Below are 25,575 nucleotides of genomic sequence, written 5' to 3' on the forward strand. Positions count from 1 at the left end.
AGGCATCTGTTGGTGATCACACTAGGAAGGGTGCTGTAGCAACTGGCAGCGAAGGTCTGAAGAAGCCAGCCACCTTTGGTAGTAGTGCGCTATCAAAAGCTAGAGGGACCAACAAACCTATAAAGGAGGTTTTGCAAATGAAGCTCCCTAGCATCAACCTCCCCCCGGAGTCCGCTCCATACACTGTTATCTTGGGTAGTGTCCCAGGGATCCAGTACAATAAACTAGATTCCCACGATGAACTCAAGAACAAGATCACTTTCTGGATCAACAGAAATAGAACGCTCCCACCCCGTGTGAATGCGGAGATCTTACATGTTAGAAGGGTGAGCTGGCTGGGAACAAGACCGAAGGACTTAGAAGGAGATTGTATTATCGTAAACTTAAGGGACACCAGAGCAGTTAGGTATATATGTTTGACTGGGAGAATCGGGGGGCAAATGGAATTCATTCCCTCGGCCTAAGCTATTTTTACCCAAGCCAGCCATGTAGAATGACCCCTGATCAGCTGAATGGGTGGGAAACAATAACAAGACCCCGACACACCACACGCAGCTTGGAGTTCCGCCTCCCCCTGACCAACCGTTTTGAGTCATTCTATGGTCTGGAGGGGGTGGATTGACTGGGTATCCAACAAGGGGAAAGGTTCGCCAATAGGTGTAAGGAAACAACTACAATAGATCAAGTTGAGACTCTATTTAACACCAATGCAAACGGGGTGATTCTTAGGGAATGTAGCGAGGTACCATCAACAATTCCCTCTTTGTTTTCCCAGTTTCCAACTAGAAAGAGCGCTCTTCCTGTTCCTGCCTCCACTAAGGGTGTTTACGCTTCCATTTTGCTCCCCCAAACCTCTACGATACTAAGGGTAGTGGCACGGGCAGGGACGGTTATGATGCTAGAGGGTGGAATTAAGAATAGGCCCACAGGCCATGCAAGTTTGGTAGCCTCAGTAAGAGCAACATAGGCCCCTTGGCCACACAAATGGCCCTGCCTCCCCCTCCTATGCGTATAACGGGTGACATACACTCGTCGCGAACCATGGTTTCCTGGAACATAGCGGATCTAAAGAGTAAAATCTCAGTAGAGTGGTTGGACCTGGTGGAACAACATGACATTCTAGTGTTTCAAGAGACCTGGGCAGTAGACCCCATTTTGCATCCAGGGTATCTTAATTTTTATAAAGCTGCAACTAGAGGGACAACCGGAAGACCTTCAGGGGGCCTAAACATTTGGGCTAGACGATCTACCAATTGTAGAATTACAGAACTACATGTTGATAGCCCAGATATTCTAGCTATAAAGCTGCATCAGCCCGAACACCACGAGATCTTTATTGTTAATGTGTATAATAGAGGTTTGCCTGGTGGGCGTGGCACTGCTATTTTTTTAATATTGGACACCTTCTAGGACTCTCTTAGCCCCGACTGTAATGTATTAATTGCAGGTTATCTCAACTGCTCATTTGAGCCCTTAAATTCTGAGGGGGAAACCCTACTGACGGAAGAGGATGTTGAGTGGAATATCCCCCTACTCGACCTCCAGCCGATAAAGAAATGGACCGAATCTGCTCTGCAGTGGATGGGTCTTTGCCTTGAGCTTGGCTTTAGGGCAGCCAAAGGATGATCGGCCTCTGACAAAATGGGTAGGCCGACCTTTGATAATGGCTCCCACAAAAGCAGACTAGATTAAGTCCTCATTAAAATAGAGCACTGGTCCATGCTAGAGTACATGGTGATTGTGGATCGGCCAGAGAGTGACCAAAACCCCCCTGGTTGTGAGTCTTCATCTAAATTATGGCGGTGAGCGTAAAAATCAAACCGACATTGTAACCGCTCATGCACTGGTCACAAATGACCTACGCAGGGTGCGTTGGGCAAGGGTATCAATTGACCACAGGGTTTTGGAGTAGATCACCTCTAAGGTAACCAGGGTTTTGGGAGTTTTGCGCTCACTTGCAACACAAGAAGAAATAAACAGGGACATAATTCAACTTTACAAAGACCTATTTAACAACCTTAGATCCCACTTTTCTAAATCTAGCACACAAAAGAAACCCACTGGCCACCCTCCGCGCCAATCTTGGTACAATAAAGCGTGCCGGGAATCTTTTGGAAAGCTGGCCCTTGCCATCAAATCTAAAAGGATACCCGATATTAGGGCAGCCAGGCGGAATTATTGCAAAGTTAGAAAAATGGCCAAACAAGACTGGCATAATGAACACTGGCAAGATCTTCTTGATGCCAGTAAGTTAAAAAAACTTGACCAAGTTCTGGCATATTGTCAAATGGGGAAATAACCACGACTCAATGGTCCCTGTAAATCATGTACCGGTAGAGGTTTGGGTCGAGCATTTTGAGTCTCAGTTCTCTGGGCAAAATTTGACCAACAATAACCCCCCCTCTACTCTTTGCTCTACGCCCCCCTTACACTGAATAACATTTGATAGCAGTGAAGCCAAGGCTGCCCTTAAAAAGATCCCCTGCGGTAAAGCCCAGGGTATGGACTGAATCCCCGCTGATCTCTTTAAGCATGACCAAGACAGCTGGGTCCCCTGTATTGTTTTTCTAGGAAATGCAATTTCAAAGGGTGCTGACATACCCGACTCTTGGCGTGGAGCCGAGATTTTGCCAATTTTTGAAAAGGGGGATCGTTCAAACCTGGGGAATTATCGACCAATCAGCTTGATCGACTCTATACAAAAAACCATGGCTAGGATGGTCCTGGCAAGAATCCAGAGTTGGATCGAGTTGGAGGACATACTATCTCCACTCCAGGCTGGGTTTAGATCCTGCATTAGCACAATCGAGCAGGTCCTTAGGTTCCAGCTGCTCTACTGGAAAGTAGTCCGCTTAGGTGGTGGAACTATTTATGCCGCCTTCGTCGACCTCAAGTCGGCATTCGACTTAGGACCGCCCATAATTAAGGGACTTGGGGATGCCCCAGGAGCTTTTGAACATTGTGATAAAGTTGCACGAGGCTAACTTTGCACAAGTTCGTTGGGTTAAGCAAGGGCAGGTGACCAATAGATTTGCAGTGGCCCGGGGTATCAGGCAAGGGTGTGTCCTAGCGCCAACCATGTTCTTGTTATACATTAACATGGTTGTGCAGTACTATGCGGCCTACCCGACCGACGCCCCAACTTTGGGTGGGATTAAATATCCGTTACTAATGTTTGCGGATGACACCCTTTTATTATCGCAAACACAGGTGGGCCTGCAGGCGGCTTTGAATAAGTTCGAGGAATTCTGCCAAGACCACGATTTGCAGGTCAACGTGTCCAAAACAAAATTCATGATTCTCAATAAGGGTAGACCAGTGGTAGGCCATGTCACTATGAACAATATAAAACTAGAGGAGGCTAATGTCATGTCCTACCTTGGAATCCTCCCCGAGAGTAAACTGAGCTAGAAGCCACAGATTGAAGCCCTATGCCTAAAGTTTGCCCAGCTCACAGGGTCCCTGGTTAAAGAGCAGAGAAAGTCAGACTAAAAGGATAGGCCCAGCAATAAAGGTCTACAACTCCAGGATTGGTTCAGCGATCCTGTTCGGTGCGGACCTTTGGGGGTTTGCAGACCTGTCTTTGCTGGTTAAAGCTCAGAATAAGTTTTTAAGAAATCTAACAGGCCTTCCCTGCTCCAGTCCCTTGTTGCCGCTAAAATTGGACCTTGGTTGCCACGCAATAGATGATCTTGCTCATTTAAAGCCATTGGCCTTATGGAGGAGGATCTGGACCATTCCCGAACTTGCCCCATTTGCAAGATATCATGGGGCAATGACCTTCACTCTTGTAATGGCTGCCATAACATACTGTTCAAGTTGTGACCAACCAATCGGGATTGACTAGTCCCCTTTCAAATGGCCAAATAAGGCATATCTGTACATGTCCAACCCAGATATGTGTATTTTTAGCTTAATTTCTCAAAAACTACCAAACTGATTTACGTCTAGCCACACAAACTTTATTTCCGAGTAAAGACCTAGCTTTCTGCCAAATTTAGTGTAATTCTTTTCAGCTATTTGCTCTGTATCGCTGTTCAAAAATCCCCCTGCTAATTGCATGGGGAAATTGTGTTTTGCCTCCTCCTCCCTTTTTTGTTGCTTTCTTGCTAGCAGATCAGTCTCAAATTTACCAGGAAGGAAGCGGAGGTGGGTTAACTTTTCTGGGGAAAATGTTTGTGAACATGTGTCAAATAGTGACCAGGTTATTAGTGAGACAAAAGACACTATTCCTATGGAAACCACAATTAAATAGTGATGATCTATATACTGTTTTTGTAGGAAGAAAAGCTCACATACATAAAATGCTATTGACTTTGCAGCCTAAATAAGGCTAGAAAGGGCCACATTTGATTTACTTTTTCTTTTTAGAAATAACTTAAATCATAGGAAAATAGACACTTCACCCAAAGTGACTGGAGATATCACAAACTCTTACCTCTTTTGAAAAAAATAAAGGGACTGCAGAGCAAAGCTAACTGGTAGGCTGCACACGCAAAACTGAAAACTGGCACAGTGCCTTTAAGAGGCTGACCCATTCTCCTGTGTCCTAGTGTGCCTTAATTTTTCTGGGTCCTGGCTGCAGGTTTCTGGAACACTAAGCTTGCCTTTTCTTTGCGTTTTTCTCTCAGAACCTTTTGAAAGCTGGTGTTCGAGGCATGTGTGGCTGTAGATTCATGCCATTTAGTGTTGGGCTCGGATGTGTGCAAGTAGTTTTTCTTCAAAGAACTCTTCCTGAGTCACAAGGTTCTGTGTCTCCACATCTTGTTTGCAATGTGCATGGTCATCAGTTCCAATATTGCATTGTTTTCTTTCCGCCATCTGGTTCATATTTATTCCCCCGTTCTCCAGATCAGTGCCATCATGGTGTTGTTTTCATACCTTGTGGTTCCTCTCCTTCGTTCAGTATTGTATTTGATAGCTTTCCCTCCTTTTTTTCTATCTTGTTGATGCCTGCAGCTTTGTCTGGGGTACTTCAGTTGACTTCAGCCCAGGGTGGGAATTTGCCTTTCTGGACTCTTTCCAGACTTCCACCATGCCTCACGTCTGATGGAAAGGACGCCCTATCGATGCTGCCCTTGGTGTTGTGAAATACCCCTGGGTCAACCTCCACCAGATCTGTTTCTTTGTCTATTAACTGAGCTTGACTAGGCCTCTTCTAACACTTGCCGGTCCTGCTGGTCGAAAAAGACTCTCAGAGACCACCGCACCCATCGAATTGAGATGTTGCACATGAACGGCAATAATACTCCAGACCTCTTTGGTACTACTCGAGGAGGAGCATTAATGAGTCTTTGGCTGGTGAGTAGGAGGCTTTCTCGCCCAAAAAGAGTTCGGTCTCTGACCCCAAGATCAAAGATCTCCCAACGGGTGTTGTGAGGACAGCTTCCGCTTGAAGGGGCGTTCAGCTGCTCACGACTCACAGACAAGCTTCTGGGCCACCACTGTCTTCAGGCCATGGTCGGCACTGACTCTTGATTTGGGATACCACGGCCAGATCTTGTCTAGGCGCTGAAGAAAATCTTAAAGCCGACTCCTTCTGTCCTTACCACTCCCGGCGTGGAGCTGGTCTGCCTGTCTGATCCGAAGCGGTCGGCTTCAAAACCCAGGTCGGCGATGGCACTGAAACCTTAGGCAAAACCTTTGGTGCCAACTGGAAAAGCAGCCTTCGAACTAGTCTTCCAGAAACTACAGGATGAACTTGACGCTCACCATAGTCAAATAGTCATTCACCCCCAGATGGGCTGAATCCTCACACAGCTCTGGCACCAGCCACATGGACAGCTAAGAGTCAGCTCTGCTTTGAAGAAGCTCTGTAGACCCCCTCCACCAAAACATCGGAAGAAGCAGGATAAAGCCACCAGTCCTCTTGCTGAGCCTGGACAGCCAACACGCTCTTCTTCCAGTCCACCCAGACCTCCATCACGTGCCTCACCTGCTTGTCTGCATGACCCACTTTCCTACACTCCACAGGGTTCAACACACTCTGACACGGGGGGACACATTTGACATTTCCCTAATAGAAGATCCCTGTGACTCTTACTATGTGGATCCGAATCCTGACCTATACCCTGCCTGCCCCTCCCCGCCTTACAACACCACCTCCTAGGTAGCTTACCATAATGTGCGAATGCAGAAAGAAACTTTATCCTCCACCCATTGCTCCATGCAATATTTGCCCATGCAAAAAGAAAGTCAGAAAAAAAGGAACCCGTCAAGGCCCAGTTATTATGCCCAGCGTTGAACAGAATTATAAAGCTTCCCCTGCAGATCCCATTTGAGGAGAGGTCAGTTACCAGCAGATTACGTAGTGGTTCATACAGCGTGCAAGTGAGCAATGCTCAGGGCACCAGGGAAGCATCACCTCCGGACAGAGAGAGAAAAAGGATAGACTTGTGCATGCTTAGCGTGTCAGTCTGCTAACCACTGGTGCATCACCAGTTCCACTCGTCTGCTCTCTAGGTATGGCTGGGCCCACTTGGACCAAATGGAGTTGCTCCCCCAACAGCTCCCAGAGGAGCACACTGTAAGAGAGGGTGTGAGTTGGTCACCAAAGGCAAACTGATTTCCAATTCAACAATCAGGGGTGCCCTGGATGCTATGGACACTGCTACACAGGGGAATAATTCCAGCGTTGTCCTCCATTGAAGTGCCTGGCTCTGTGTCTCCAGCTTCAAGCCGGATGTTCAAAAGCATCTCCTCAACCTGCTGTTTGACGGAGAACATCTATTTTGGCCTCAGGTTGAAGAGATGCTGAAAAAAATCAAGAAAGACGCAGAGATGGGTGCTCTACAGACTCCTACCCCACGTGGGTCCTTTTGCCCCTCTCTTATCGCAGAGGTTCCAAGACTATCTCCCATGAAGCCCCTGCGACCTTCCAGCATCAACCTGCTCAACTGAACTCCACAAGAGGCTACTTCAGAGGTGTCTACCGTGGAAACTGCGCCAAAAGTCGAGGCAAAGGTAGCACTCCTACCAAACAATGACTTGCTCCTCCATCCCCTCCTGCCCACACACCTGTACGGCTTCAAAAGTACTTCCCCGCTTGGTTACACGTCACCTCAGACCAGTGAGTATTAGACATCATTCAACATAGTTATTTCTTGGAACTACCCTGCAGACACATCCTCTCCCCAGAACACCATTCCCTGGTTCGGGAAGAGGTTCAAGCTTTCCTTTACAAAGGAGCTAAAGAGACCCCTGAACGAATAGATCCTCTCATAAAACTTCACATGGTCGCTCTACAGGATGTCATTGCACTGCTACAGCAAGGTAACTTCATGACTGCACCTCACCTCAAAGACACCTACTTCCACATCCCGATTCAACCAATGCATTGACACTACATCTGGTTTGTGGTAAGGGGTCAACATTGCTATTTCAAAGTGTTGCCCTTTAAAAGTCACCACCACACCTTGCATATTTACCAAATGCCTTGCAGTAATAACTGCGCACCTGTGACAACAGGGCATCCATGTATTGCCATATCTGGACGAGTGGATGATTAACAGAACAATGCACCAGCAGCGCAGCGCACATACTCAAGCCACAATAGACCTCCTTCACAAACTGAAATTCACCATCAGCAAAGTTACATCTTCATCCCCTTCAAATTCAACCCTATCTAACCACCATCCCCAATGCAAATGTGGGCAAAGCCTATTCCAGACCAGTATTTCCATGCATTGTTCCCTCCTTTTCAGCTAAATCAACCGGTGACAGTCCGAATAGTCCTGTGCCTCCTGGGCATGATAGCCTCCTGCATTGCCATAGTATCCCATGCAAGATTGCACATGTGCCCACTGCAAGAAGGCTTATCACATTAGTGGTCCCAGGCGGAGGGTCATTAGGAAAATCTGGTGTTGATCAACCACTGCACGCATCGCTCTATGCAGTGGTAGAACACCAACAACTTGTTGCAAGGGAGGCCTTTTCTCAGCCCAATACAACGGACGCATCTCTCAGTGGATGGGGGGCATATCTCCGAAACCTGATTCTCCAGGATCGGCGGGATCTCGATCACAGGGGTCGCCACATCAACCTTCTAAGCTGGTTAGTTATCTATCTAGCCCTCAAGGCCTTCCTATCCCTCATAGTGGGCAAGGTGGTCTTCATCCGGACGGGCACCAGGATAGGCTTGTATTACATACAGAACCAGGGAGGACCGATCTGAACTTTCTCTGCTAGCTCAGTTAACCTAGCGCTGGAGACTCCACCACAGGATCCACTTGTTGGTGGTGTACTACTCAGGAGTGCACAATAACTTTGCCAACCTTTTCTGAGGGCGGAGCTTGCCGGCATCCATGGTAGACGTGTGAGCGCTGAGCTCCTCGCCTGAGCCCCATTAAAATCCGACAAATTAATCCTACGAGGTGCCAGACTGCCTTTAACGGCTACTATTCAACCCCTAGTGGCCCCCAGGTGTGAGCGGCGGAGTCTTGGCGTCCCGTCCGACAGTTTATCGAGGCGTACTGCAGAGCGGATCCTGGCGGTGGCGGACCAGGCCTGCATCCCCGGCCTGGCCTGAAGAGCAGTCCGAGCGACGTCACTCGACGTGCGGCCTGGGTGGCGCCGGACGTACCGGCAGCGCGACCCCTGACAGTGGGCTTGGGACCCCCGGAGCTGCGGCCTGCGGGACTCCTGCCGAGGTGGACATTGCCCTGGATACCTTGCGTGGCTCCACAGCGATCCTTGGCTTGTTGCTTTGGGGGAATGTGGCGCTGGGAGCCCGGGAATGCTCCTGGCGGCTCCTGGGTCCCTGGAAAGAGGTGTTTGGCGCAGAGGGGCTGCGACATAGCTGAGATACTACGCGTCTGGCTTGAGGAACTCACAGTTGGCTGCCAAGTACTGTTGAGGGGAGCGGTTCAACGGATCACTGGAGCGGCTGCCCACACACTCAGAAGTGCGCTAGTGTGTATTGGGCTCTGGTGCTTGGGACTGGCAGTACACCTTAGGTCAGGGGAGGATACTAGTCCGTTCCGACTGGATACGGGAACCTGCGACACAATTCGCTTTGAGATGGCGGGGGGGAAGATGGCGGCCGGCTGAGACGCTCATCGCGAGCTCCGTAGAAGTCTCCAGGTAAAAACGAGCTGAAAATGTTTCCCGACTGATAACCTTGCCGGAAATCATTGATGCGTCTCTGAATACTGTAGCGGAGTAATTAGTAAGCAGCAACCCCCTATGTGCTCACATTAATCGAGATATTCGAGAACAACAAACATTTGGACCCATTACCGTAACCGTTACCGTCACCTGATTGATGCGTACTGAGAAGCCGAGGGGTAGCGGCAGCAGGCAGACGCGGTAGCGGCGGAGGCGGTGTGATCTCAAGCCCCGCGTTGTGTGTCCCTCACCTTAGCAGGGGGGCTGAACCGAGTGTGTGGAGGCACCAGAACCACATGACGGGGTGGGTCGCAGCTCTAGTGCGGCAAAGCCCGGACCCGGCAGTCGACCCGGCAGCCGATCCTTCAGGCGGATTGTGGGAGAGAGCTCGGGAAGCTGCTCAGAGCTGTAGGAGGAAGCTCCTCAGGATCGGTTTTCTCTTCCGGGGCAAGAGCGGCAGCGGCAGAGAGCTCAATACTGCTGTGCATGTAAGCGACTGCATAGAGGAGACTGGAATTAGAGCAAAGCATTTGGTGGGAGCACAGCAAGGCGATAACCACGAACTCTTCTGTGTGGGGCATTGGGAAAATCGGACACCCATTATTTTTGAAAACCTTTCTGAAAACCTCAATCAAGGGATTATACTAGGCGAGAAGTGTGGAAGAGGACACTGTCAAAGTGTCACAAAGATAAAACGGTCAATAATTCCCTGCTGGATGAGTGAGAAGAGAGGTGAAAGTCTCCCTCCCAATACAGTAGTGGAAAAAGAAGGTTACATACACAGTGAGCAACGGGGAAGTACAGAGACAGAAACAGAAAAAGCTGGAAAAGCTGAAGTAGAAAGTCAAGAAAATCAAGAAAACACAGATTTATTATCACAAAGCCCAGGGAAAACTCACAATAATCACATCACTCTATTGTTGGGAGAAAATAAAAGCAGTAAAAAGAAAAAAGCCCACTTCACTTTAATTATTTCACAAGATCTAGAACAAGGAAGATACAAGGAGCTGGAACCTTTTTCTCTGTACCATAGAGATCAGAAGAGGGAGTAATAAGATCAGCATATTGCCTCAGGAATCAAAACCTAAGCAAACAGAGCCTTCTACAGCCAATTAAAAAAAACTGCATGACCCCTAGAAGCACAAAAAATCCCTGAAAAATCCCCCACGTTCAGAGGAATTGACAGAGTATAAAAAGCAGAGGATCGAGGAAAAACAAAGAGCAGAAAATAAAGATTACTCCATCATTAAGGTCATACTTTAAAATACAACAAGTGGTACAAGTAAGAGGAGGAAATCACGGTCTAGCAAATAATACGACCGACGCAACAGACTTAAAAAATACATCGGACACAGCTCCCACACAATTTTTAGCTCTAACATCAGGCAATCGGAGCATCAGCCCCATCTATGAAAAAGAAGTGGAAGAGTCTGCAGACATGGAAACACTAACAGGAGGGAACATGCAGTCGTCGCCTCCTCCAGACCCAATCACAAGTGTGATTTCCCCAATGAAACAATCTTTATTACTAAACTTGTCATCACAACCAGGCTATCTATCGCAAGCAAGCTCGAGTGCCACACCACAAATCGAAATTGATCAAGAGACCCAAGAAGATGAGCCTGAGCAGGAATATATAGACAAAGGCAAGACAGAAAATTTTCTAGAACTGTGCTTGGATAAAATGATGGAAAAAATAATGGGGGAAATGAGAGAAAAATTTGCAATCTCTGAAACAAACCAGAACAAAATACAAGAGGCTGTAGAAAGTTTAGACCAGAAATTAAATGATTTAGGGGTCAGAGTCACAGCGGTAGACAACGAGTTGGGCTCCTTAAGCAAAAAAGTAGATACAAACCAAAGAGAAATAAGACCGTTAAAAGACAACGAGAAAGCAATCAAGGAGAAACTAGAATCTTTGGAAAATCAAGGAAGAAGGAATAATATTCGCGTGCTGAATGTCCCCGAAAACTCAGAGGGAGCAGATATTAAGACCTATGTAATATCTCTACCAGAAGAATTTCTTCCCTGGACAAAAGTCTGTGATTTAGCGGCAGACATCCAACGAGTCCATAGAGACCCATTCAGAAAGAGTAAAGAGAAGAAAACCCTGAGGAAAATCTTGGTAAACTTCAGAACATATTCTCTGAAGGAAAAAATACTGAGTGAGGGTCTAAAAATCGGGACTTTCAACAAAATCAACTGGTCATTTCGTATCCGATCAGATATCTGTAAAGCCACGCAAGACAGGCAATGGGAGCTGGGGCAGTATATGCAGGAGCTGAAAACTCTCGGAGCAAGTGTACAATTAAAATTCCCCGCCTCCCTTAGAATAATGTGGCGAAATAAAATGCACAACCTAAGTGAGCCAAAAAAGGTAGAAAACCTAATTCAACTAATAAAAGATCAAATTGAAATCGACAAACTAAATAAGGAATAAGCTAATGCAGGAGTTGAAGGACCAAACTCGTTGCACTAAAAACAAGAATGAACTAAGAAAGTTCTCAGAGACAAAGAAAGACTTATAATAGAACAATTATTGGGAAGCACTTACACATTAAAATCAAAAGAATGAAATACCTGGAGAAACGGAGCACGAAATCGGGTGTAATAACACCTGAAAGAAGAAAAAGGGAGGCTTCCACAGGTAGGGAACCCAAAGTAACTCGCAAGTGCAAAATGCAACTTTGTAAATACACACGGGTGGGGAGCAAAGTAGGGAAAAATGAAAAAAAAAATCCTCAAAACTGGAATATAAAAAGATCGGTAAGGGAGTTAAGGGCTGCCTCAAAAGAAAAAATTATTTAAGATGGTAAAAGAAAAATCAATAAAAATTCTAACATGGAATGTTAACGGGCTTAGAACTCCAAGAAGAAGAAGAATTATGGAGTATTTGAAAGAAATAGAAAGTGAAATCATTATCCTTCAAGAAACTCATTTAATAAATGCAGAGTGGACTCAACTGGCAAAAAATCTGAACTGGATTGGATCAAGCATACATATAACACAAGAGTGCATTATAAAGGGGGTGGCAATTATCATAAAGAAATCCCTCAATGCTAAAATAGAAGTTGATAAAGTGGATAGTAATGGTAGATGGGCAATTGCTAAAGTCAGAATTGAAGATCGCATTCTCACAATTGTGGGATATTATGGCCCTAATAGGGATGATTCTGAGCCCCTTAAAAAACTATATTCTGAACTTTTAACATACCCAACCCCAATAATTATGGGAGGAGATTTCAATCTCATAGAAGATCCTAAAATAGATAGAATCCCGCCAACAAAACAATGGAATCTACCAAAGATGAGGGAATGGTTAGGGATCTACAAAAAAGATTTAATGTTGGAAGACATGTGGAAATTAAAAGGTATAAAAAAACTACCCATATACCTTCCATAACAAAAAATTGGGACATAAATCTAGAATAGACTTTTTTCTATTAAACAAAAATCTGCGAGATAAGGTTAAAAGCATTGAACACCTACCCGCACACCTATCGGACCACTCTGCAGTCCAGCTAAATATAACACTTCCTCAACCACATCTGGCTAATAGGTGGACAGTTGATCGCACAATTCTTAGAGACGAGCGATGTGTGGAGGAACTCATAACAACCTCCCGACAATATTTTCAAGATAACGCAGCTGGTACACCAAAAAGAGTGACGTGGGATGCTTACTAAGCGGTAATAAGAGGCAAACTGCTCAGCTTGGGTGCTTACAAACACAAAACAAAAAAACAGGATATTAAGAAGCTGGAAACAGAAATTAAAGAAGTTGAATTACACCTAGAATGTGATATAATTCAAGAACTGAGGGAAAAACTGGAAGAAAAGCTTCGCAACTCAAAAGAGAACCTGACAAATTATCTGGAGAATATAGTTAAAGAAAAATGGGAGAACAGTAAACTAGCAAATCATGAATATGGAGAAGGTTGTGGGAAACTGCTAGCCTGGAAAATGAGAACAGATCAGACTAGAAATAATATACTAAACATCTACAACCAAGATCAATCAGCCATCTGCTCAGATGATGTTTCAATAAGGAAAGAATTTTCCAATTTTTTTTCCTTCAATATATAAAGAAGATACAAATCCAACAGATGAAGAAATTAAGAATTATCTCAAATATCCAAATCCCAAGTCTGACAGAGGAAGAAGTGAAACTCGTGAACTCCGAAATAACACCGGAAGAAGTAAGGAGTGCCATAAGTAACCTAAAGAGAGGAAAAGCTGCGGGGCCAGATGCGTTACCCAATGAACTTTATATCACATTAAAAGAAATACTAATTGAACATCTAACAGAAATAATGAATAAAATTTATCTGGAACATGAAATGATACCAGACTCATGGAATGATGCGACGATAAGCATACTACTAAAACCAGGCAAAAATCCAAAGAACTGCGCATCATACAGGCCAATATCGCTCCTTAACTGCGATTATAAGCTGTTTATGAATATAATAGCAAAGAGGTTATCAAAGGTTATGGCCAAATTAATTGATCCAGACCAAAAGGGTTTTATAAAAGGCAGACAAATCCAGGAAATTACACAAGAATTAGTAGCAACAATCGACATAGCTGTATGTGAAAAGCTACCTCTTACGATTATCACATATGACGGTGCCAAAGCTTTCAACCGTGTCAACTGGGCATTTCTAAACAAAATCATAGAAAAAAGTAAACTAGGGACTAACTTTATCCACATGGTAAATGAAATATATACGAACCCAAGAGCGAGAGTAGCAGTTAACGGTAATCTTACAGATAATATCGAGATTCAGAGAGGCACACGACAAGGTTGCCCTTTGTCTCCATTACTTTTCAATCTATATATTGAACCCCTGGCCTGCTCTATCAGAAATCAAACAAGTATAACACCTTTTAGATACCGAAATTGGATAAGGAAAGTAGCGCTCTACGCAGATGACCTAATGGTGTTTACGGACAACTATAACTCTTCTAAACTAGCGATTGAAGATGCAATGAACAAATTCGGCAAAGTTTCAGGTTATTTGATAAATGTTGACAAAACAGAGGTAATGAGCTGGAACTCGCACTTAAATTCATCGCTTTTAAAGGATAAAATAAAATACTTAGGAATCATTATAACACATGATCTTGGAAAACTAGCGGAAATAAATCTAAACACAGTGGCGAATGAAATGAAAAAACTCCTTAAAATTTGGTCAGGCCTGCCGCTAAGTTTCTTAGGCAAATCCAATATAATTAAAATGTCAATAACCCCTAAATTCACTTATCTCTTTAATAACATTCCGTTAGAATTCAAAAAGGAAACCCTAAAAAAAATACAAGGAGAAATATCTGGCTTTATTTGGTCATCAAAGAGTACAAGAATCTCATGGAACAAACTCAGGAGAAAGAAAGAACAAGGAGGTATAGCAAGTCCTGATATATATGAATACTACAGATCTTTCCAATTCAAAAACTTCAGAGCTTTGCTAAAGGTGCATCAAGCATATCCAATCTACTTGCAACATTTAACAAACGGTGAAGATCACTTCCTTTTCAAATTTGGTCACCCAAAATTTTTCAAAAAAGTTAAACTAAGGTTCTGAATAATGCCGTTAAGACTTGGAATCAAATAAGAGCTGCCACAAAGATTCCATATTACAGTAGTATGGCTCCAATATGGGACTCACCAGGCACCCCAGACTGCTTAAAGGACTCTCTCTATCAAACCCACTCAGACAATCTGGAATTGAAAAATGGGGACAACTTCTGTCTGGAAACTCTTTAATATCATGGGAACATTTGCAAGTTATTACAGACCGAAAAATCTCGAAGTTTAAATACTATCAATTGAGCAGCTGGGCAAATAAGATTCCGAAGGGAGCATCAGATCCGGAAAACCTAGAATCAGAAATGATGAATGAAACGGTATTAAAAAAAGAAGTATCAAAATGGTATTGGACACTAATTGAATCGGGAGAAGAAGATCTTACAATCTCTGAAAAAATATGGAGGAAAGACCTGCCTAACGAAGACTTGGATCTATGTCAAATTTGGAAAAAATCAGTAGAGAAATGTTGGCTATGTGTACAGGCTGCAGCATTAAAAAGGAACCACCTCTTCTCTATACATAGAGCGTACTGGTCACCCAAGAAATGATCAAAATTTAAAGGATCTGCAGTAAAATCGTGCAGTAAATGCGGCGAGGAAAAAGTGGATGATATCCATATGTTTGGTGGTTGCCCTTCCCTTACACGATACTGGCAAGAAATTGGTAAGACACTAACTGCAATACTGGCAACACCGATAACTGTGAGTATTATCTTAATTATTTTTGGGATACACTATACTACTCAACCAAATCAGATTAAGCTAGACAAACACCAAGAAAACTTACTGTTTGTTATGATCCTATTAGCATGTAGAGAGATATGTATTAATTGGATAAAACCAATACCACCAACCCATGAGAACTGGTTAAATGCTGTAATAAGAACTAGTAGTTTGGATAGAAAAGGGAAACAACTTAAAAATATGAAATATTGGGAGATCCTGGAAAATTATATCACCTCCAGATGATAAACTATAATCTCTCCTCGTCAGAGGTCTCTTTGACTCTTTTTCTTTTTTCTTTTTCTTTTTGATTCCAATGATTAAGCGGAACAATAATTCCTGGCATGACTTGAAGTCTGTCAAACATCCTAAGGGTCAGATCTCCCGAAACAAAGGAATTATTGAGCAAGATAAAGGTGTGCGGAAGAAAACTGATTGGATCGAGAATGAGACATACCCCTTGTACTCTCGATAGACGATTAGGGGCAGTTTTGAGGTACAACCGCTCGGATACTGTCGGACTCCCAAACACCTTTCTTTCTGCACAACCCGCAATATGAGGATAAAAAAAAAAACAAACAAAAAAACAATTCGCTTTGATGTCCATCAGACTAGCCATGGGCAAAAACAACAGGACGCAATCAAAACTCACCTTCGAGCAGCGACGGACCAAGGGGACTGAGGTGCCAGCCACGGAGGCGTCCCCGCGGGGGGCCACCTCTGACGGTTCCATGGGTGCTGACATCCGCAACTTGCTGGTCTCAATGGAAAAAGGCTACAAGACAGTATAGCGTCAATTGGAACTAAAATTGATGCCCTGACATATCGTATGGACCGCATGTCGGAACGAGTTGACAAGCATGCTCAACGTCTTGACATGGTGGAGAGACGACTGACAGAGGCGGAGGACACACAGTCGGAGTGGGACAAAGACCGTAAGCTATTCGGCAGACTTTTGCAGGTGATCCAAGACAAATCGGAGGATTTGGAGGCGAGATCGCGTAGATCTAACATCCGCATAACGGGTCTGGCGGAGACCACACAAACTGGCAAGATGGAGCTCTTTGTGGAGAAACTCTTGAAAGTGCTACTAGGAGATGAGGTCTTTTCCCCTATGTTTATAGTGGAGAGGGCCCACCGCACGCTGGGACCTAGACCGAAGCCTGGTGCAAACCTGCGTCCCATAATGGCGAAACTGCTAAATTACTGAGATAGGGACACAGCACTCCGTCTAGCCAGAGACAAAGGCAATCTACAATATGAAGGAATGGATATCTCACTCTATCCGGACTTCACCGCGAAAGTGCAAGAGGAGAGGAGGCAATTCGCTCCTTACAAAAAACAGCTGCGCGAACTTGGGTTGGACTATGCCATGATGTACCCTGCGAATCTCCGGATAAATCGGCAAGGGCATTCACATTTCTTTACCGACCCCAGGGAGCTGCAAAAATCTCTGAAGGAATGGTCTTGTGAGCGCAGGAACAGCCCGAGGAGTGACCGGGACGACGCTCAGGCCTCGTCGCACCTGGATGAACAGGAATGAACACTAACTGATTGTTTGATTTGGCCATAATGTCGATATGGACGGCAAGTCCCCCCCCCCCCCCCCCCCCCCCCCTGGATTGCTCAAACTCCACGTTGTGTTGTGCGCTGCGAGGACGCTCTGCGACGTCGGCTCCCCACTGATGGAGCCCTGGCAGTACTCTGAAGAGGCCCGACTGGGTGAGATCTTACTAGTTTGTCTATATGCTGTGAAGGGCTTGAGGGGGCTCCTTACCAGGGGCTGTTGCTTCGCATATGAGGGTTCTGATACTTGGGTTTGTGGAGCAGGTCGCGGGTGGCCCTAGGATGGGAGCTGGGCTATGAGATGGGGGGGGGGGGAGGGAACATGACTATGCATTTCGTGGACTGGGACTCATGTGGGCACCGAATGCTTGGCAGGGGCATGGTACTGGGACGCTTCAGCTTTGCGGTTTCGGACTGGTAGATAACTGCTCTTGGCTGGCAACATCTGCCCCTGCGCTTTCGGCCCTCGGGCTCCGGTGAGAGCCGCTTAAGGGACTGTTTACATTTGTTTTTCAGGGGAGATGGAGGGTGGTACTGAGCTCTGTCTGACCAGGTTGGGGGTGGTCGGCTGTGGGTGGGGGGAGGGTGACTGTGCTTTGATCAAGTTGGGGTTTGATGCCTGGGGAAAGTGGGGGGTTTGGTTTCAATGGAGTGTTATGCCTGGTATTGTGCAAATCGTTGTTGCAATCGTGGTCCTACCTGCATTTTTTAGATGTTCCAGATATCCTGCGGTAGACTGCCCTCACGTATTGCTTCTAGATGGAGGACCATGATGATATTAGTATGGACAATGGTCCCGGTCTTGTTAGAGTGTTGACCTGGAATGTTAGGGGGCTCAATGACTACCGCAAGCTTCGGAAAGTAATGAACTATCTTCACAGACACCGTATTGATGTGGCCCTCTTGCAAGAAACACACCTCCCTCTTACGAGTAAAATGTTGTCTGCAAGAGGTCTGCGAGGTAACTGTGTGGCTGCTGGTTTCACTACCCACTCTAGGGGGGTGGTGACATGGGTTAATCCCCGCTCGCAGCTAATGTTGACACCTCTCTCCACTGATCTGGAGGGTCGTTTCACCATTTCACGATGTACAGGTAAAGGTCAAGACATGATTGTGGTGAATGTCTATGGTCCTAACTACGATGACCCCGCTTTTTACTCCTCCCTGGTGGATGCATGCAGGACGTATGTTGGTTTTGGAATGGTGTGGGGAGGGGACTTTAACTTTGTGATGCACCCGGATCTGGATCGGTCAGCTGGGTCGGCCCGCAGCCCTGCGGCAGCCGCCGTTCTTATGCATTCAGAACTCATCAAGTTAGACATTGTGGATATCTGGAGACCCAGTCACCCGGGGAAGGGAGGGTTTACACATTACTCGGCCTACCACAATATACATACGAGGATTGATTATTGGTTTGTGTCTTCCACTCTCCTGAATTCAGTGAAAGGTTGTACAATTCTCCCACGCACGCTGTCGGACCACTCACCACTGCTTCTGTCCCTCTCAGACCCTCCTAAGAAAATCCCCCCGTTTACTTGGAGGTTCCCGCCATATTCCCTTCTAGACGAGGTTTTCAGAGGGAAACTAGCAGAAGACAAAGGCACATTCTTCTACACTAACCTGGGGTCTGTGGACAGCTTTCAGACCGTGTGGGACACCTTTAAGGTTTACATCCGGGGAATGACGATGGCGAAACATTCTGGGGTGCGCAAATCTATTAGACATAGACTCAAAAGCCTTGAAACACAATTGGCAGATCTAGAAAAGCAACACAGGCGCACATCGGACACTGACTCGGAAGAACAGATTAAAAAACTGATCATAGAATTCAATGAGGAAGCTGACAGAGAGGTTAAACCTATGGGGAAGTATGCCACTGCACGAACATATGGGGAGAGGGATCGCCCAGGCTCACTGCTGGCCAGATTGATGCACAATAGTAGACCCAGACTGGTTGTGGAGGAATTAGTTACATCCACAGGAGAGGTGGTTACTGAGGAGGCTGACATCATTGCTGAATTTAAGGATTATTACTCTAAACTTTACAGGTCTAGATCAGAGCATATGGAGGAGGAGATTGATGACTACCTTAGTTATATTAAAATGCCCTTCCTGGAAAATTTCCAAAGGGAATTTTTGATGATGCCCATACAGCGAGACGCTTGAGGGAATAAGATCAGGCAGTGCTCCGGGTGCGGATGGACTCACAGTAGCCTCTATAAGGCCTTCAAAGATACCCTTGTACCACACTTGATGTCTCTTTTCGATGATGTATGTCAACAGGGTAGTATGTCAAAATCTATGAGAGAGGCCCTCCTTATCACCATTCCTAAACCAGGGAAGTCCCCCAGGGAATGCGGCTCCTACAGGCCACTTTCTCTTCTAAATGTGGATGCCAAGTTGTACGCGAAAGTACTAGCTGCGAGGTTGGCTATAATTGTCCCGGAAATGGTGGCTCCGGAGCAGGCGGGTTTTGTTCCCACAAGGAACTTAACATATAACCTCCGTACTGTCCTAGGCACAACACGTGAAACCAGAAAACCAGGCAATTGCGATATTTCTAGACATGGAGAAGGCCTTCGACTCAGTGGAGTGGCCCTTCATGCTAAGGGTACTGCGGAAGTATGGGCTGGGTGAGCCTTTCCTACAGATGCTAGGTGCACTTTATTACAAGCCCTCGGCTCGCCTGAAACTTGGAGACGTTGTCACTGACCCCATTGCAATAAGTAGAGGCACTAGACAGGGTTGCCCCTTGTCTCCTCTTTTATATGCGCTCGTGGCAGAACCCCTGGCGTGTGCGATCAGAGAATACCACGAACACGAAGGGATCAACTTCCCTGCGTATAAGATCGGTATATCCACGTATGCGGATGATACCCTGCTATATGTCAGAGAACCAGAAGTCAACCTTGCACCAGTGTTGCGGGAGGTGGTGAGACTTGGAGCACTATCTGGGCTGCGCGTGAATTGGGACAAATCGGTTGCTTTTCCGCTGACGCCGGTGACTGTCCCGTTTGCGGCGGAGTATCCGCTGCAGTGGACCTCGGACCCCGTACGATATCTGGGGATCCGTCTACACACCGACCCTGAGTTACTGGTTCGTGAGAATTACGGGAGGGCCTACAGTAAACTGGTAGACGATGTGGAGGTCTGGTGTAGACTACCTCTATCGCTGATGGGGCGGTTAGCGATTATGAAAATGGTGGTACTACCTCGGTTCCTGTTTCTCTTTACCAATATACCGGTGGTTCTGTCTAAATCCTTCTTTCGGCGCCTCACGCAAATTCTTGTTAGGTTGGCGTGGGGTGGTAAACAACCTAGAGTCCAATGGAAGATTTTGGCACTGCCCTATGAGCAGGGAGGTCTGGGAGCGCCGGATCTCGAGCAGTATTACCGAATTGCGCAGGCGTCGCACCTACACACATGGATACATGGCGATCCTGACATACCGCATGTAAAATTGGAACGGCTGTTTGCGGATCCGGTACCACTCCCTGCCATGATATGTCACCCGGTGGACCGCAGAACCGGGATACTGGATTCCATTAAAGCCACGAATCATGCGTGGCATGAGTTGCTGAGATTACAGGACGGTGACAGACTGTACTCTCCTATTATGCGGGTGGAGTGGGCTGTGTGGATACCCCCTCTGGTAGAGAAAGGGGTAACGAAGGCACTTCAGGAACTGGGTATTACCAAGATGGGGGATTTGTTCCTAGACGGCACTATGAAAACTCTCCATCAGGTTCTGCAATCGCAGACAGGGAAATCGCTACTCCATAGCTTCCAATACCATAGGGTGTGCATTGCCCTGCTGGAACTTCTTGGTCCGGAGTTGGCTGAACCTCCGGAAATGCCGGAACTCACCTATGTTATTAAGAACCCTGCAACCGGTAAACTGGTGTCCGGACTTAAAAGAATGGGGATCGACATAAGTCTGATCTGCAATCTAAGGCAAGAGCGGCCTGGCAGGTAGATCTCCAGACGCAGATCACTGACGAGATGTGGAGCTACTGTTGCACCAGGACCAGGAAGATATCTCTGAATAACAGACATAGGCTAATCCATTTCAAATACTTACAGCGTGTCTATTATACCCCGGAGAGACTGCACAGGTATGGCCTGAGAGGATCCGCGGAGTGTGAACGCTGCCGTCTCCCGATTGCGGACTTCCTGCATATGGCTTGGTCCTGTCCCGGGATTTACATATTCTGGACGGAGATATCCTCCGACCTGGGGCTGATTCTTGGGGTGGATGTCCCGCCCGACCCGGCCCTGGCACTGCTGGGTTATTCCAAACCGCTACAGGTAGCGCTGAGGAGGCTGGCAGATATAGGCCTGCTGACTGCTAAACGTATCGTCGCGTTGTGCTGGATGAGAGGGCCGCTACCGACTAAAAAAAAGGTGGGAGGCGGACCTGCTATACTGCTGTACACAGTCGGAGACATACAGCGAACTACTACCTCCCAGGAATCGTCCCAAGAATTTCTGGGGTCTGTACAGGGCCTATCTGGATGCTAGAGGAAGCGCAGACACAGGATCTGACCTGGAGGGCGCAGAGGAAGGAGACACTCGGGATGAGGTTACAGATCACCAGGGGTGCGGCACCTCAAGCATTTAGGGATGCCCCAGGCGCAAGGCGTAGGCTCCGGACACATGGTATCTGGCAGTGTACAGAAGGGGAGGTCCCTCGTAGTGACTTGAGATATAATTGGCGGGAGGGGGGCAGTGCAACCTGGGGCCCTGGTTCCAACTCTGAATGTTTGCGGATGGGTGGACGGTTGGAACTGACACCACGACACACGGGCAGCACACGCAACTATAGCACATACTAGAACGGCAGGCACACTTTGGGTTGGGGGGTGGTTGTTGGGGTGGGGGGGTAGTTTAAGGGGTAGGTGTTTTGAAGAGTTTCTGAAAGGGTACTATTATTGGCCTATAACCCTGGGAGCTCCGATGTACTATATTACCAACAGCAGTTTGGTCGGTGGCAGTCTGCTCCTCCAAGGCGCACAAGACGCGGCGAATGTCGGATGGGGCCCCACTACAAGCATTGCATTCCTAATTGTCCCTCTAGTACTCGACTTGCCGCCAGGCCCCAGGGATGCTGGCATGAAGGCTGTGTACGATGCATCTGAACTGAAGTGCTGTGTTAAAAAAAAAAAAAAAAAGGACTGCTGCCGGCCTCCGGGTTGTCGGCTATAAGAGCTGTGTGATAATTGTATATCCAATAAAGTATAACGTTAATAAAAAAATAAAATAAAAAAATCTTTGCCAACCTCTTCAGCAGAATGCAGCAGCAAGTCCACAAGTGGGAACTCCACCCAGGATTCCTCTTCCCTGCTTCCAGCCCTGGGGGTTTCCAGGCATGGTTGTTTTGGGAGATTGGGGCCCCTGCCTAAAAGGATGAACCCTAGCAAGGTAAAGAACTTTTTTGAAAAGAGTGAGTCAGGTTATACACATTTATACTTTTTTGAGTAAACTAGACGTTGTTTATAGGTGAATCAAAATTCTACCAAATCATATCTGTTCAGTATGTTTATTTATATTTTATCTTTTTTTTGATGTCTTTTCCTTCTTTTTTCTGATTTCATTTCTGTTGCTTATACATATATCCACATTTTTTTCTTTTTTTTGTACAAACACTTTTTACATATAATACATTGTGATTATTGCTTATCAAAAAACTCTTTAAAACATTCAACAATACGCAGAGAGTATTCCTTTCAACGCGTTTCGGCCGTTCGCCTTCCTCAGGAATTCTGCATTTTTCTTATTTAAATCAATTGTAGCTTAACTTTCCCGACTTGGATTGCAGTGGATTTGACCTGTAGTATGTTGCCTAAGCGTGATTCAAAGCCAATACGCTGCTCCCTGAATATTGGCGTGGCTGCCCAATGTATTTTCTGCTCTATTTTCTCCTCTTGGTCGACCGCATCAAGAGGAAGAACACGATTCAATGCCCGATTAAAAAGCTTAAGCTAAAAGAATCGAAGCTTAAGAAGCCAAATCGTTACAGCTTTAAAAGAGCGAAAGCATCAGTATTTGAGACACCGACCGCATCGAGAGGAGGAACACGTTTTAATGCCCGATTAAAAAGCTTAAGCCAAAAGAATCGAAGCTTAAGAAGCACAACACGAGTCTACACCCAGCACAAATAAAGCAACTACGATGTCAACAGCTTGACGAGAAGAACCCTACTCGGAGCTGACTTTTTTTATATAGAAATATTACCAAGAGGACATCCAAAATTGAACAACCCCATTGCTATCAACCTCGAACTGAAGCAGAAAATACATTGGGCAGCCACGCCAATATTCAGGGAGCAGCGTATTGGCTTTGAATCACGCTTAGGCAACATACTACAGGTCAAATCCACTGCAATCCAAGTCGGGAAAGTTAAGCTACAATTGATTTAAATAAGAAAAATGCAGAATTCCTGAGGAAGGCGAACGGCCGAAACGCGTTGAAAGGAATACTCTCTGCGTATTGTTGAATGCTTTAAAGAGTTTTTTGATAAGCAATAATCACAATGTATTATATGTAAAAAGTGTTTGTACAAAAAAAACAAAAAAATGTGGATATATGTATAAGCAACAGAAATGAAATAAGGAAAAAGAAGGAAAAGACATCAAAAAAAAGATCAAATATAAATAAACATACTGAACAGATATGATTTGGTAGAATTTTGATTCACCTATAAACAACGTCTAGTTTACTCAAAAAGTATAAATGTGTATAACCGGACTCACTCTTTTCAAAAAAGGTTTCCAGGCATGGACCTCTTTGTCACTCAGAAAACGCAAAATGCCCAAACTTCGCCAACATATTCCCACGCCCGCAGTCCATGGGCAATGCTCTATGACAATGCACTATGGATTAACTGGTCAGAGATATTAGCCTATGCTCTCCACCCCTCCCCCTCATCCCATTTGTGTTTGTAAGCTGTGGCAAACATCTCAACCTCATCCTGGTGGCTCCCACTTAGACAGACAACCCTGGATCACCACTTATCAAGATCTCAGTGGTTCCGCACTAGAGCCTTCCCAACAGTGTGGACCTTCTTGTGCAGACCGTGGAAAAATCAGGCACCCCTACTCCAAGATTCTTCACATTGTGATCTGACTCCTGAGGTGTTCGAGTTTGGTTACCTTAATCTTCCTTCTGGATTTATGTACATTCTTAAGGAAGCATGCAGACCCATGATGCATGCTTGCTGTGCTGCCAAATGGAAAAGGTTTGTCCGCTACTGCCAGATTACCCCCTAGCAGTCACTGTTCAAAACATCGTTTGTTACCGACTACACCTCCAGACATGGGAATTCGCCTCGACTTCCATTCGGCTACACTTTGCTGCGGCGACTGCTTATCTCCAGAATAGATGACATGTCTCCCTCTTCAGGATGTAAAGTCATTACAGTTTTTATGAAGGGATACATAAGAGTCATTCCTCCCAGAGTTTCACTGGCTCCGGTGTGGAATTTCAGCCATACCCTTACAAGGCTTATGCGTCTCCCGTTTGAACCCCTCCAGTCATGATCATTACAATTTCGCTCTTGGAAGGTAGCTTTCCTAATAGCCATCAAATCACTAAGGCATTTTGTTGACCGTTAAGCCTTTACCTTGGAAGAGCCTTTCTTTAAGGTTCATAGAGATTGGATGATCGTTGGGACCAACCCGAAATGTATTCATAAGGTGGTCTCCCCATTCCAACTTAACCACTCTATAGAATTCCCTTTCTACAATCGGGCTTATTTGCAGAAAGGGCCCTTCATACCTTGGACGTCAAATGACATCATAAAGTCCTTTTGAAATATTCAACAACTATTTGTTGCTTTTTCTGAACCACATAAACGAAAGCCCCTATCGAAATCTGGCATAGCAGATGGATAGTTAAATGCATCCAACCCTGTTACGCAAAAGCTAAGAGTATTGCCTGCTCCTCCTTTGAACCAATCTACTAGAAAGAAAGGGCATCTATTGCCTTCCTTAAGAACATCCCAAAAGCAGACATTTGTAAAGCAGTTACTTGGTCTACACCACTTACTTTCAGTAAGCACTACTGTGTAGACTTATTAGCCGCCCAAAAAGCAAATGTTGGTCAGACTGTACTACATACCCTTTTCTATTCCTCTACAACATCCATAGGCTAGCCACTGCTTAAGGAGAGGCATGGTTTACAGTCTGCACTGCATGTGTTTCTGCAGCCACACATGCCTCAAACAGAAACTATTACCCTTTAAGCATTCGTTTGTGGCATGTAGTGCTGTAGATTCAGATTCGCCCACCCTTTTTCCTGGATGCCTCAGACTGTTGCAGTTACTAATCCTTCTTACTTTCCTTGCGTGAACATCTTTCTACTCTTCTGTATTGCTTTGTTTCAATCTCATTCTCACCTGCTGTGCAGAAAACAGTCTAACAATGGAGCCGATGAACATGCTCATTGTGCTTAGAGAAGAGTTCTTCGAATAAACACCACTTTCACACATCTGGGCTCAACACTAGTTGGCTGGATTTCTTGTAGGGTATGTGGCAAGTTTTTCCTCCCATTCGGACCCCTTCTCCGCTATGGGAATTGAATATTGTACTATCAA

General features: G+C 45.7%; 1 protein-coding gene across 1 annotated transcript in view; it reads left to right on the forward strand.

The window, feature by feature from the left end:
- NUCB2 (nucleobindin 2) overlaps nt 1-25,575 on the forward strand; it is a 311,719-nt gene that overhangs the window by 91,497 nt on the left and 194,647 nt on the right. The gene's annotated exons all lie outside the window — the stretch shown is intronic.

The sequence above is a fragment of the Lissotriton vulgaris genome, chromosome 2_1 (assembly GCF_964263255.1).
Source record: "Lissotriton vulgaris chromosome 2_1, aLisVul1.2, whole genome shotgun sequence".
Classification (NCBI taxonomy): Eukaryota; Metazoa; Chordata; class Amphibia; order Caudata; family Salamandridae; genus Lissotriton; species Lissotriton vulgaris.